Below are 14,257 nucleotides of genomic sequence, written 5' to 3' on the forward strand. Positions count from 1 at the left end.
ATTTATTCTGGTATTGAAGACGTTTCTTGACAACAATATGACCAGAAACTGCTTAAAACGTATCAACAACATGATGACTGCTTTCGAAAACCTAGGCTGCAACATGAGTTTTAGGTTTCACTAGGTATTATCTTATGCGCACTGGTTTCTCAAGAACCTAGAGTAAATGAGTGACAAGCAGGGAAGAGATTAAAACTGGAAGGCAGTTGTGATAGCTGACTACTGTTGGAATCTTAAGAGTAACCACCCTGCAACTAAGCATTCTAGCAGTTCTAAAGAAATAATGTTGAAGCAACATGCAATTTACGTGCAGTTACTTTAACTTACTAATGTTTCTATCAGGTAATCGAAGTTGGCAAAATATTTTTCTCTCTTACAAACATATTTAGGATGATGTTTGGAGAAATTTCACAGACACAAAAATGTAATCGATTTTGTCACAAACCCTTTTTTTTAAACTAACTTTGCACAAAAATCTAAGCTGATGGAAGGGAAGAGATGCCATTCTATGATTCAGCATAGAAATTATATTCAAAACTAAATCAAGTAAATCAATTTTATGTATGTATTAATCCAACCTTAACTATCTTGACTAAACTATAAGACAGAATAGATATTAATACATGTATTGTGATCTTATTCCTCTGATTAAAATTACCTTAATATAAATTATTAGTATACCTAGAACTATGAAGTGGTATATGTCTGTTTTGTCTACATCATACAATTAAAAAATATTCCTCATTTACTTGTATTGTGTTATAATCCTATTTTTTGTAGCAACATTTTGCATTTTAATGAAGACGATTTTCGTAGTTTACTCTGTTTTGTTGTTTTCTTTCTCCCATCCAGGATGGTTTCACGTGATAATCTGCAACGAGAGAAAAGAAAAAGAAAATATCTGAGTTAACATATTATTTACTTGCAATTAAACACAAGGTGGTTATCATCAAATTAAATGAACAAAAAAAAGTATCATCATTTTTTTTTTAATAGAAATCCTCTTTATTGTTACGATGAGAAGTTATCTTAAAATATGGTGTAGGTAAATTATTTTTTCTATTTAAAATTTGGCTTAAAATTTAAACAAATTTCTTTTGGTGAGAATCTGTTTTGTGCAAGAGTAGCCACCTATGTTGCCGTAAATGTATATTCCAAGAATTAATCATTATAATTATTATTGGTTCATAAAATGATTTAAATAAATAAACCAATTACTTGTTAATATTTGCAAAATCATGTATTGTTGTACTTAAGTGGTACGTATATATGTATACGCATATATATATATATATATATAAATACACACACACACACACACACATATATATATATATATATATATATATAATCGAACGCTTACAGTGCTCAAACTCCACCGCACCCGATAGATAGATAGATGTGAGAAAAAGATAAACTGTTTTAAAACACGTTTTTAGACGCGAAAGTGGTATATAGAAAAACAAAATAAACTGCATTTCAATATTTTCCATTTCAAAAGGCTTTTCTTGGCCGAAACTTTTTCAACTTACAATTTTACATCCGCGCACCTTTCCGGCTTAATAACTGAAAAAAAAGAAATTAAAGAATTCTACATGTAATACCAGCTAGTGTGACCATGATAACATCGTGCGGATGAACTCTTTTACTTTTATGTCGAAAGGAAATAAAACCAAGAAAATTTAAAGAACTTTTGCTGATGAGTGATTTTTTAATGTGAAATTAATTTTTAAAAAACCCGAAGAAAGTAACATTTTCTTTCGCATCTAAAAGTGTTTTAAAACAGTTAATCGTTTTTATTGTATAGTTTCCAATTCAATATGGCTTTACGTGCCGACACTTTATCAATATTTTATATATACGTATATTGTAAAATTCATGACAAAGTTCCTACAGTTTATGTTTATGGAAATATGAAAATATTTGGAAACAGAGACGTCTAGTAAGTGGCAGGTGCTTGACTGCACTCCATTATATGATTCCCCTTACCAGATGTTCACAAAAGAACTCGACTATATACAACCACTATCAACAGTTTTTAGCATTCTTTATCGGTGCCTAAACCTAAAGCAGATTCCATTACAAAGCGTATTTGGTAGTTTTCAAGTTGAATGTAAACAAATTCTTGTTGAGTCTTCTCCAATAAATAATTAAGTTATACCCATATACTACACCAGTAATGATGACTAAACTACTACCTTACATTCAGTAATAATTATCCTCAAGTGGCCTTCGTGCCTCTATAGGTGGTGACTCCCAAGAAAAAAGAATATATATGAATATATATATATAAACAAATATGAATATATATATATATATATATATATTAATATATTTTTAATCCTATATGGTTATGTAGATATATATATATGTATGTATATATATATATATATATATATATATGCAGATATGTGTATATGTATATATGAAAATAAAGTAAATGTCATTAAATATGGAAGCCTTTTCTTGAACAATATGTCGTTTCTGTTCAATCGATTAGAACGAAGCAATTTGACCAGTAGATAATATGAATATTCTTACATCGTTGTTGATATAATATTAACAACTCGTCTAGCGCACATGTCGCTTAATAATTTGGCCACAGGTGTTAGGCGTGTCAGATACTGAAAATAATAACGAATAAAATTTACACGTCATAAGATACACTTTCTGATGAATTAAATCTACACATTTATCGTTTTTATTGATTCGAGAGAGAAACATTCTACAATCGTATATTATTTTGTGACTTTAATTGATTTTCGAAATATATCTATGCCTCTCTCACTCTCTCTCTCTCTCTAATTATTTATCTATCTTTCTATCTACTTATTTATCTATCTATATATCTATATATATATATAATGTTTGTATATTAAACAGACTATATATATATATATAAATGTAAATTAATATAGTTAGTATTTTTGGTATATATATATATATATATATATATATATATATATATATATATAACCACTAAAGAGAATTGTTTACAGAAATAACCACTTTTACACTGACCATTTTTCTAGTTGTTTTTTCATAAGTTTTCGGTCTTGTGCTTCCCTTGCTACTACCAGTACATTCTCTAGAAGTTACTTCCGTTCAGTGAATTTAGTATTAGTAAATAAAGCATTCCTTAATCTAATGTATCTCGCGCTCCAAGAATTTTACGTGTTTATCAATTATTGTTTATTATTTATTTAGTTCTAGGAAGGGATGGGAATAATCTCATTGATAAAATCTACTGGTTAATATATATTAGGCCTTCATATTTCCATGCATGAAGCAGCATAAAAAATACATATATTGATAAGGTAAAAATAATTTTTAATATTGCCAAAAAGTAATTTTAACATAAAGCGATGTTAAATGTAAACCCTGAAAATACAATAAAACTGAAAAATAAATAATACAAAGAACAACGCGTTGTCATAAAAATGACACCGACACATTATTTTAATAACAATGATACATAATAACATAAATTACTACGATGTAAGTTAATATAAATAACATTGAATCGTTATCATTTAAAGAAGAGCAGTAGAAATAATGTAAATGATATAAATATATGATACTGTTAATAATAATTATAGCCACCCATAATATTTGACAATAATTGTTTCATATAGAGTTAGAAGTAATTAAACGAAATATTATTGCAAGTATTGTCATCCACACGATTCCACATGCCGATAATAACTTTAGTTATGGGACGAAAAAACATATTTTACTAACTTCTAATATTATAGGAATATTTAATTATTTTATTAACAATCACCTACGTTTATATTAATTATTTTAATAAATAAAGTTACTATTAATGCATTAATGCATATTGTTCAAAGAGATTCAGACCAATTAGAAAATAGTTAGGTTTAAGGATATTTTTACATTTAGAAGAAAAAAATATATACGGAATTTATTTAAAAAATACAAAGATAAACCTAATTTTCTTATAAGCCACGGCTGTATTTGCACTTATGTAAATAGCATTGTAATATCCCACATGTACTACTAGACATACTTTGATTCAGAGATATTTATGTTTTAATCTTACGTAATCTTTATTTAGTATTTCTTCTTTTTTCTTACAGAAATATCTTACGCGAATTTCTGTTAAGACATTACGTCACTTTTACATATTTTCGATGATTGATCGTGAACGAGTAGAAACCTATCCACGTTACAACATATTTGAAGACATTATTGTTGTACATGAAAACTAGATATTTATTTTCCGTTTTAATATTATTTTCGATTACATGTAAAACCAGAAATCATATATTAAAAAAATACGCAATACATCCACTTGGATATTTATCAGGTGAGAAGTCGTTGCAGAAGAGTAATTTAACACTCAATACCTACCCATTTCCCCACATATCAATATTTATAAACGCGTGGTGTCTCAGTTTGGGATGTAAAGTTGAAATAGGAGTTATTTTTACGTTTCCAATATAGGGTGACCCAATAAAATATTTACACTCTTTAAATGATCATAAAACCAACATTTATTAATATTTGAACATTCCTCTTCTGTGGTTAGTTTTTATGTGCACGTATTCTTACAAAACTCACCTGAGAAAATCCAGTGCACAAAACTTGCTAGCAAGCACGCACACACACATATGTATATATATATATATATGTATATATATATATATATATATATATAATTTGTCTTTATATAAACAGCAGTTTGTTGCTATTGAGCCTGTTTCAGTCTACTAGTATTTATTAACGAGATACCTCTTCACGCAACAACCCTTATTTGCGAAATTCAAGAATTCAACTTACAAAAATAATGGTTGTTGCCTGAAAAGGTCTCTAGTAAATAAGTACTATTAGACCGAATCATGCTCATGACTATGTAGCAACAAACTACTGCTTATGCAGAGACAAATTTAAAATGTCACATTCTCTACTTCTGTTTTGAGCAGTTTTTCGTTATATTTCACTTGTTACCCTACTTTTTCGTTATATTTCACTTGTTACCCTACTTTTGAAAAATAGCAACCTCAACCTAGATTTAACACAGATCAAGAAGCTAAATATCCAGGCTAAATAGAGCACACACAAAGGAACAGGTCAACCAGAAGTCAAATAGGTATTTGCCCGATAAATGCCTTCTCATTGCCTGATATGAAGGGCGCGGTGAATACTAGAAAGCTAATTGGCTAACTAAAATTTCAATAGAAGATGAGCATATAAAAGCGAAAAACAACCACAGAATTCGCGCATAAGCCTGAAGAATCCTAGAGTGGATGAAACGCGGATTATTCAGTGTAGCTTAATCGCCATATACATTTATAACTTACTATATATATATATATATATATATATATATATATATATATATATATATATATATATATATATATATATAGAATAAAGTTTGTCGAAGAAAACAAACAACTACAGTTTTTTATTCTTTCAATTTGTTTGATTATCTTTTTACTGTGTAAATTGATAAAATTATTTTGTTTCGAAATTGACAGCGGTGGCGCCTTTCGTTATTCCAAAAATGCATCATTACGAAAAATATCGTGAATACCATTTGTGAATCGGACTTGCACGGACTATTATATAGTTGTAGACGTGAATCAGTACGGACACTGTAAAGGCCTAGTGCGGGTGTGGAATTGCTCAGCTCTCTGGTCAGCGCTGGTAACATAAGGGGTGGAGTTACGACCAGTGGGTTTAGATTGCAATGAAATTTTATTTGGTTGAGGATAGGTGTGTGCGTTTATATGTATTGGGTTGCAAGTATTTAAACCTCTTGGTGTAGGTTTTCTAGGGTATTATTTGTGTGTTGCTGCCGGAAATTTGTCTAATTGATTAAAACTATGAATCTCGGTTTATTATTTAAGGTGTGATACTTGTATACAAAGTAGATAATTATCGTAAACTTTTTTTATAAATCCTTTTTATTGATGTCTATAACATTATGTATATTTGACCTAAGTAAACTACAGATAATACATTGATTGGTTTTGATTTTTCAACTGGAATATAAAAACTAGCTCCATGTTTGTTCATGTATTTCTATTGTTTTTGTCTATCAGTTTTGTATATACAACTCTATCGATCCCCCTTCGTATCTATCTATGTATAGTCAATTGAATAACAGGTATTTAAGATATTTATAAAATGGATATGCAAATATGTATATTTAATTCCATAACAAGTGTTCATATTCATTTATATATATATATATATATATATATATATAATTCATATATATACGCACATACACACATACACATAGAGACACACAAATATATAATTATATATATATATATAAATGCATACGCACAAACATATATATATATATATATATTTATTTATATTTGCAGATATGATCCTGTAATGATATCGCCTGTTTTTTCAGGAGTCATCAGCTGTTTACAATAGGACTCTCCTTGTAAAATTAAAAACAAAAGTGTATATTAAATTATTGTTTCAATGTAGTTGCAACATACTGTTGATACAGATATGGCACAAAAGGTACAAGTTTCGCTTAATCAACGTTATGTTACTTTGCTAACGTTATGCGAATATTAATATCGATATTTCAGATATTAACAGGTTTAAATCAGCGGAACTTATTTTCTTCAAAAATAAAAATTATTAACAAAACATTTTCAATAAGAAACGTGTTTTATTTATTCAAAAACAATATACACCGAACATTATTTTTCATTTTTAACAATATAAAGAAAAAGAACATTTTTATAATAATAAATAATATAAATGCTTTCTTTTATTTTAAACAATATAGATAGAATTATTTATAATTTTATACTATATAAACGTTTTATTTTAAACTATTTAAATAGATTTTGTTTTACAAGTGTCGTTTACGTATGCTTTTGTATACGGTTTTTGCGTCCCGAATATAAAAAAGGGTGTTTTGATTGTATTTTCATTGCAAGCGAGAATCGTTTTAAAGAAAAGCACAATAAATGTTTTTTTTTATGTAATGTAAATAAAATAAAACACTAAAATTACTTCATCAATTATCCCATATTTTAAAATACCAAAAAAAAAACTGCGCAGTTTACCTTCTAAATAACTCAACATCACATTTTGGGCTAATATCGAGACACAGGAATAAGTATGTTTGATCTGACAGAACGATGGTTCATTAAAATTGTGGGGTTTGCGTTCGCGCCTGATCCACAACGTATGAAAATAAAAAATTTAAAAATAAAAAAAACGTTTACAGGTGTTTTTGATATAGATGTACATAAGAATACTTTGATAAGTATGTGTTATCTTAAATAGGGGTGGTATAATAAAATTGTGGGTATATGCGTTCGCGCCTGGCCTTCATAGAATAGAAATAGGCACACACTTTAATGAACACGTTTCATACCTATCTGCGTACGTATACTTTTATAATTATGTTTCAGTTTGAAGAAATATGGTATAATAAAATAATGGTGTGTTCGTTCGGACCTGATCTCCATAGAATGGAAATATGTTACAATGTTTAACAAGGTTTTTTATATAGATCCACAGAATATTATAAGTGTTTCAGTGTGAACAGGTATGGTATAATAAATTATGGGGTTTATCTATTTTATTTGTACTTTCCTCATATTTTGCTTTGGTTTTGACACCCCTAAATTCGAAGCTATCTCTTTATAACTCTTCCTTTTCATAACCTATCATACTTTCTTAAATCAGAGTCCATATACTATAGGCTGTTTTTGAATCCAGTCAACGACGGGTACTTTTGCTAGTATAATATAAAAGAACGAATTTTAATGAAATAATATGTATTTTAAATTTTAGGTATAATCATAAGCATTTGTAAAGTTTGAGGTGAAAGAGCAAAAGACATGGTGGGTGGTCATTAGTTCAAACATTTTTTTAATTACATAGAAACACTCGAAAACGTATATGTGGAGGTATTTTTTTTTAAAAGATATGTTTTGAACAGGTCCCACCGGTAAATATTACTTATATAAATATTATTTCCCAGTATTGTTAAAACTTGTTAAAAACTAGGATTACCATGCACAATGTATACTTATTACATTTTACTTTTTCTTGCCTTTTTTCAATCTTTTCAACATATTAATATAATATAAATAATAATATAATATAATATAAAAACTTTTTAATTTAATCTCATAACAGTGATTCAAAGATCTGTATTCTCAATGTACTCTCTATTGTTTTCCCTTGTTGCCATGCTTGTTTTCGCGCGTGTGAACATTCGATTTTTGCGCGGTTATACCTGAATTCTGTATATTTCACTTGCAGTGTTGTACATCAATTTTGCATATTCACTATTTCATAGCTAGCTATAACATATACAGATCAAACGGGGCGCGGGTAGACTAGTATATATGAATATATATAAATATATATATGAATATATACACATACACATACACATATATACATACTTACATACACACACATATTTATATACAGGTGTGACCAAAAAAACACAAAAGCTAAATGGAGGCCATCTAGAACAGATGCTGTAGAACGTAGAGAAAAAAAAGTCCAAAGACCCTTGTAATTTGATGTGATGTTTTGAATATAATAAACTAATTATGACCTAAGTTTCATTTCATTCGGCAAAACACTAAGAAACGGGGCCTAATTCGAGTTGGGGCCCGTTTTGGGGTCACTCTGCATATATATATATATATATATATATATATATATATTATATATATATATATATATATACAGGGTGATCCCAAAAAATATATTAACAGAAAGGATTACAAAACGTATATTTAAAACAGATATTCTTTTAATATTTACAATGTTTGCCTCAGTAAAAAATACTCTCTAAACAAACACAAATATATGAACACGTTTATGCGTAACATAATAAAATAATGAAACTACTATGTATTAAGATGAGGAATGAAAAAATAACATTTTCTTTAGTATTATATAGATATATCCACATGATCATAAATATTTACTTTATAATATATATATATATATATATATATATAGACACATATATAAAATACCCTAACTTAAAAGTTTGTTCTTTTTCCCGTTATACTTTTTAATACTGTTTTCCCGATTTAATAAATATGTTTATCACTCAGATTCTATTATCTTTCATTTATATTATATACACATATATATGCATATATATATATATATATATATATATGTATATATATATATATATATACGATTATGAAAAGGCGCTTGAGACCCTTTTATTTCAATCAGCGTTTGCCAATTCTACCGCGATATAAATTTTACAAGTCCTTTTCTCTATAATAAATGCCGCCGTAGTTCTTAGTAATATCCATTTCCAATATCAGCTCGTTTGGTTCAATTCATGGTTTCTCCTTTGTTACAACTCCGTTACTTTCTCTCATCTTTCCAGATTCCATTAGTTTGTTTCATACAAAGTGTCTTCCATGGATTGACTTTTGTTGAATTCTTTTTTGTTTCATATTTTTTATTGTAATTTGAACATTACAAAAATATAAAGATGATTTAAAATCAGTACGCAGACACAGGGGAAAACTTGAAAGAGTGAAAATAAGGGTGAAAAAAAATGAAACAATTTTGTGTCATTTTGAATATTACAAGAAAATATTTGAAGATCCAGAGAAAGATAAAAGTTTATATAAAATCAAATACAAAAAAATATTGTTAAGTGGGAAGTGCTCTGAAAAATAAACAATTGTTATGCAATTGTTCATTTTTATATTTTGGTTTTTAATATAAAATATTTTTAAAATCAAGTGAAATACTATCGGACCCGGTTTTATGCTGAAATATTGGCAAAATGAAATTCTAAAACATAAGAAAAGGAGATTTTTCAAATAGTTAATTTTCCTGTTGTATAAAAATCATAAAAGGGGCTTATTAAACAAGTTAAAAAGACGGAAGGTCAAAGGAAAAAGGAGGATATTTTATAGGAAAAAATATACGGGAAACTGTCTAAATGTTTTCGAATCATCGATAGATGGTTGCAAACAAATGTAGAGAGGAAAATGAATATGAATGTAAAAGAAAAGAAAGAAAGCAAGAAAGAAAGGAAGTAAGAAATGAAAAGAAGAAAGGAAAAAAGGAAAGGAAGAAAGAGAGGAAGAAAGAAAGAAGAAGAAAGGAAAGGAAGAAAGAAAGGAAAGAAGAAAGGAAAGGAAGAAAGGCAGAAAGGAAAGGAAGAAAGGAGGAAAGGAAAGGAAGAAATGAAGAAAGGAAAGGAAGAAAGGAAAGGAAGAAAGGAAAGGAAGAAAGGAAAGGAAGAAAGGAAAGGAAGAAAGAAAAGGAAGAAAGGAGAGGAAGAAAGAAAAGGAAGAAAGGAAAGGAAGAAAGAAAAGGAAGAAAGGAAAAGAAGAAAGGCAGAAAGGAAAGGAAGAAAGGAGGAAAGGAAAGGAAGAAAGGAGGAAAAGAAAGGAAGAAAGGAAATAATGATTAAGAAACAAAATATAAAAAAAGAATGATGATCAAAAATTGAGGGAAGAAATAGAAATATACCGGGAAAAAGAAAAATAGGGAAAGCTAAATAGTACCTATCGAGTAAGGAATAAAATGTAAGAGACTGAAGAACGGAAGAGAAAACAATAGGATACACAGACATGAAAAGATAAGCAATATAGGAAAGAAAAAAGGCACGAAATATAACGGGAGAAAAGGTATTATTGCATGACGAAGGACGCAAATATCACATGAATGGTAAGAAAAATATATCTGTGTGAAAAGAATAAACATAAAGAGAGTACGAGTATGATAGCTAACAATAAAATTATTGAAACGAAAACAACGAAGAAGTTATTATAAATAAAGGGACGATATTTTTCGAAAGAGAGAGTGATGTCAATATATAAAAATCAGAATAAATTAAACAGAGATGGTAGCAATGATATACACATATAAACTGCATGGAACACAGAAATAGAATCAGACAAACAGGAATAAACAAATGATAATACGATAAAGAGACAAAGAAAGAGAGAGAAAACAACCAGGGCGAAATAGCATAGTAACGTATATATGAATGAAAAGACTGAATTCTTCAAATAGAAAAGAGGGGCAAATAGAAAGAGAAGTGCTGATGTAAAGGAAAGTATCTTACAAGAAGAGATTAAGAAGAGAAGAGAGCGACCAGCATCATGTTCAGTAGAGAATTGTATAGAACGAGAAAAGACACAGATAGACAGACATACAGACAAAGAGACCGAGAAAGAGAAAGGGAGAGGGAGAGGTCGTTTAGGAAGGCAACAGATAGCGTAAGGAAAGATGATTACATGAGAGAGTTAGAAAAATAGGATAAATGAATGAGGGAATAGTAAAGAATTAAAGTTAGAAAAAAGAGAAGGGGGTTCAGTGCTGAGATATAAATGAGATCCACTTAAAGTAAATTATAACAAAGCTTGTATAAATGAATGAAAGGGCGAGTAAAAGAGAAAGAGAAAGAGTAAGTGATGGAGTCCGTTTATATGTTAATCAATAGGGAGGAAAAAATTAACAAAAAAACAAAAAAACAAAAGGGAGCTACTAACTTACATAATCGAAAGAAGGGGTACATGAAAGAGGTTGAAATATAATCGCATCAAATATATGGAAAATCAACTGGAAGAAGTATTAGGAAAAGAAAATGAACGGGGGAAGAGGGAGAAAAAAGAACACAAAAGATTGGAGAAGAAAATAAAACTTCAATGGAACTAAGTAGAGATTGGAAAGGGTTAAATATGAAAGAAAATTCGAATGCGGCCCAAACAAACAAAATAGGTCAACATTTTTTTTTAATACTCAATAAACTTAATAATTGACACGGACAAACGGCGAAATTTGTATTGTCAAAAGTTTCGAACAATGCCACGGAAATTTCGATGAAACGAAAATAATTATTTTTAGTTTTTCATAATAAAAAAGAAATGATATCAGAAAGAAAGTCTGCACATGAATAAAAAAAAGGTAACTTTTATAACAAGAAACTAAATTGGAGGCAAAACCAAGACATCACCGTATATTAAAAAGAAAGGTCGTTTCGACTTCTTCGGACAGAAAGTATTCGATTGTAGATCAGAATTCAGCGACAAGTCTGTTTATGTATATGCATTACATAAGACATATTTATAGAGGATTCTCCTTTTAACAGCCCATCACTTTGACGCAAGACAATCTTCGAAACGCAATATCCTTATGTTTTGTGCACCTATTAAAATGAGTTAAATAGTTTGTTTAAATGGTTTCAACCAAATTCCACATCTGTTCTAGTCACATAATTTTCACATACAATTCTCATAGACCAAATCAATTTACATATTACAAAATAAAATAAAACTTTAAATATAGATAATCATGATAATAAAACTATTCTTACCACAAAAGTAAATAAATGAATAAAATATTCTAAATGACGCGTAAACCGTTTGGTCCACGTCGTACACACCAGTATACATTTTTTGCCTTCAATCGATGAAAATAAAAAGTAAGCTTACTGTATGGATATAAGGACGACACCATCACGTTGACACACCGGTTCTCGCCAGATCACGAAATTAAACAATGCTGAGTCTGGCCAGTACCAGTTGGGTGACCATTTGTGAATACTAGGCGATGTATGTATTTTCTGGAAACTTTCGGCGTGAGACAGCATCCTCACTCCAAAAAAAGAACTCGCTACAAAAGCATCTACAAATTGTGAATGACCTATGCCGCTCCAAGGGGTCAAGATAGATGGTTGGACTGTTTTGATAGCTACTTTAAAGCAACCATTAATATCTTGCAAATATATTCAAAATAAATTATCAGAGTTTTAGCATTATTAACTTTATAGCGTTGGAACTATTATAACCTTTTGTTAGATAATGTTCAAGAAGAATTTAAAAGTGATCGAAAGTTTGCTGTCATACATTAAGTCACATTGTTGAATCATTGTTATATAACTTCACGTCATATTTAAAATTTTAAATAAAGATATTAAAAGTAATTTGCGTGTTTCTCTATATCCAATACAACATTATTAACTTATATCTACTGATTAGTTTTGAATAGGGCGAATATTTAAATCTAACAGGTGTATCGCTCTTGGGCCTAATTTCTTACATGTTAAATCTGTTAGATTAGATTAATCTTCCAAGAGAGACAAGACAAAATGTTTTATTCAGTACCAAATTTTATTTAGAGAACTAATATGTTCCGTGTTAGAAAATATAACAAGTAATGGATTTGGTAGAAGCGTAGTATTTTATCAGTTTTTACTTGTATCAACTTAGTGTTGCACGGACGTGTGGTTAGTTTAATAATTGGCTTCCTTCCCAAGTTTAGCGAAACCTTCTTTTGCAATATCATTTTCTTTCTAATTTATTTTGAAGTAAAATGTTATTATGGACACGTCGTTCTGCTAAAAAGTAAATATTCATTTAACTCAATTCTTATAAATAACAAATAAATATTCTAAAGTAGTTTTAACCGTTATTCATAAAGTTATTACATCGGAATATTTGAACATATTTCAGTCGTTAATATATCACAATTTGATAAGAAATGTAACGTTGGAAAGTACTTTATATTCAACAGATTCAATAGTGCAAAATTCCTTAAAAAAAACTTAATATAAAGTTCTTCAGAATTATTCGACATTCGAAAGGTGAAATGATGGTATTATTAAACTAAAATATGTAACATGTATGATTTTATTTCGTTTGTTTCATTTCATTTCATAAGAAATGCATGTTTGGAGATTTTCGAAAATACAGACTGTAAAACGATTTCCTTATTAATTGTAGGAGACCCCGATTTTCAAACAAATTTCAATTTCATCATACTAGAATTATTTTTCATAAGCCGAACCAAACACAATTTATCCAGGAATATTTTGTATTTTATACGTTACTAGCATTTTAGCCCAGCGTTGGCCTGGTGTTTTGAGGTGTATGATGAGCAACAAAAAAAAAAGAGAAAAAGCGGTATTTTTTTAATTTGACCCCCATTATGACCGCTTAGCATTTATTGTTTGGAGCTCAAATAGAGTTATCCAGTTAGATCTATGTCCAAGGAACGTATATCTAAAATTGCAAGTGTTTAGACCCAAAATTGTCGGACGAGTTTGGTAGAGTTCTCAAAGGTCAACTCCTTGAACTTTGACCCTTTTACAGCTAATTTTTTGGCCGAGAATGGATTACGAAGATTTTCTTAAATCTCAGTACCCTGTGTATCAAATTTCGAATCTGTAGCCTTAAAATTGATACAGTTATTGATTAGGGTAATGTATACAAACACCCACATAGACACACACACA

At 29.1% G+C, this 14,257-nt stretch overlaps 1 protein-coding gene across 1 annotated transcript in view; it reads right to left on the reverse strand.

Moving 5' to 3' along the window:
- Window positions 1-14,257, reverse strand: part of LOC145288081 (uncharacterized) — a 703,760-nt gene that overhangs the window by 606,469 nt on the left and 83,034 nt on the right. Inside the window, exon 2 of the mRNA XM_080136135.1 lies at window positions 750-871. The gene's annotated coding sequence lies outside the window, so the exon portion shown is untranslated. The remainder of the gene's footprint in view (window positions 1-749; window positions 872-14,257) is intronic.

This window comes from Euprymna scolopes, chromosome 11 (assembly GCF_053919585.1).
Source record: "Euprymna scolopes isolate OS-2025 chromosome 11, ASM5391958v1, whole genome shotgun sequence".
Taxonomy (NCBI): Eukaryota; Metazoa; Mollusca; class Cephalopoda; order Sepiida; family Sepiolidae; genus Euprymna; species Euprymna scolopes.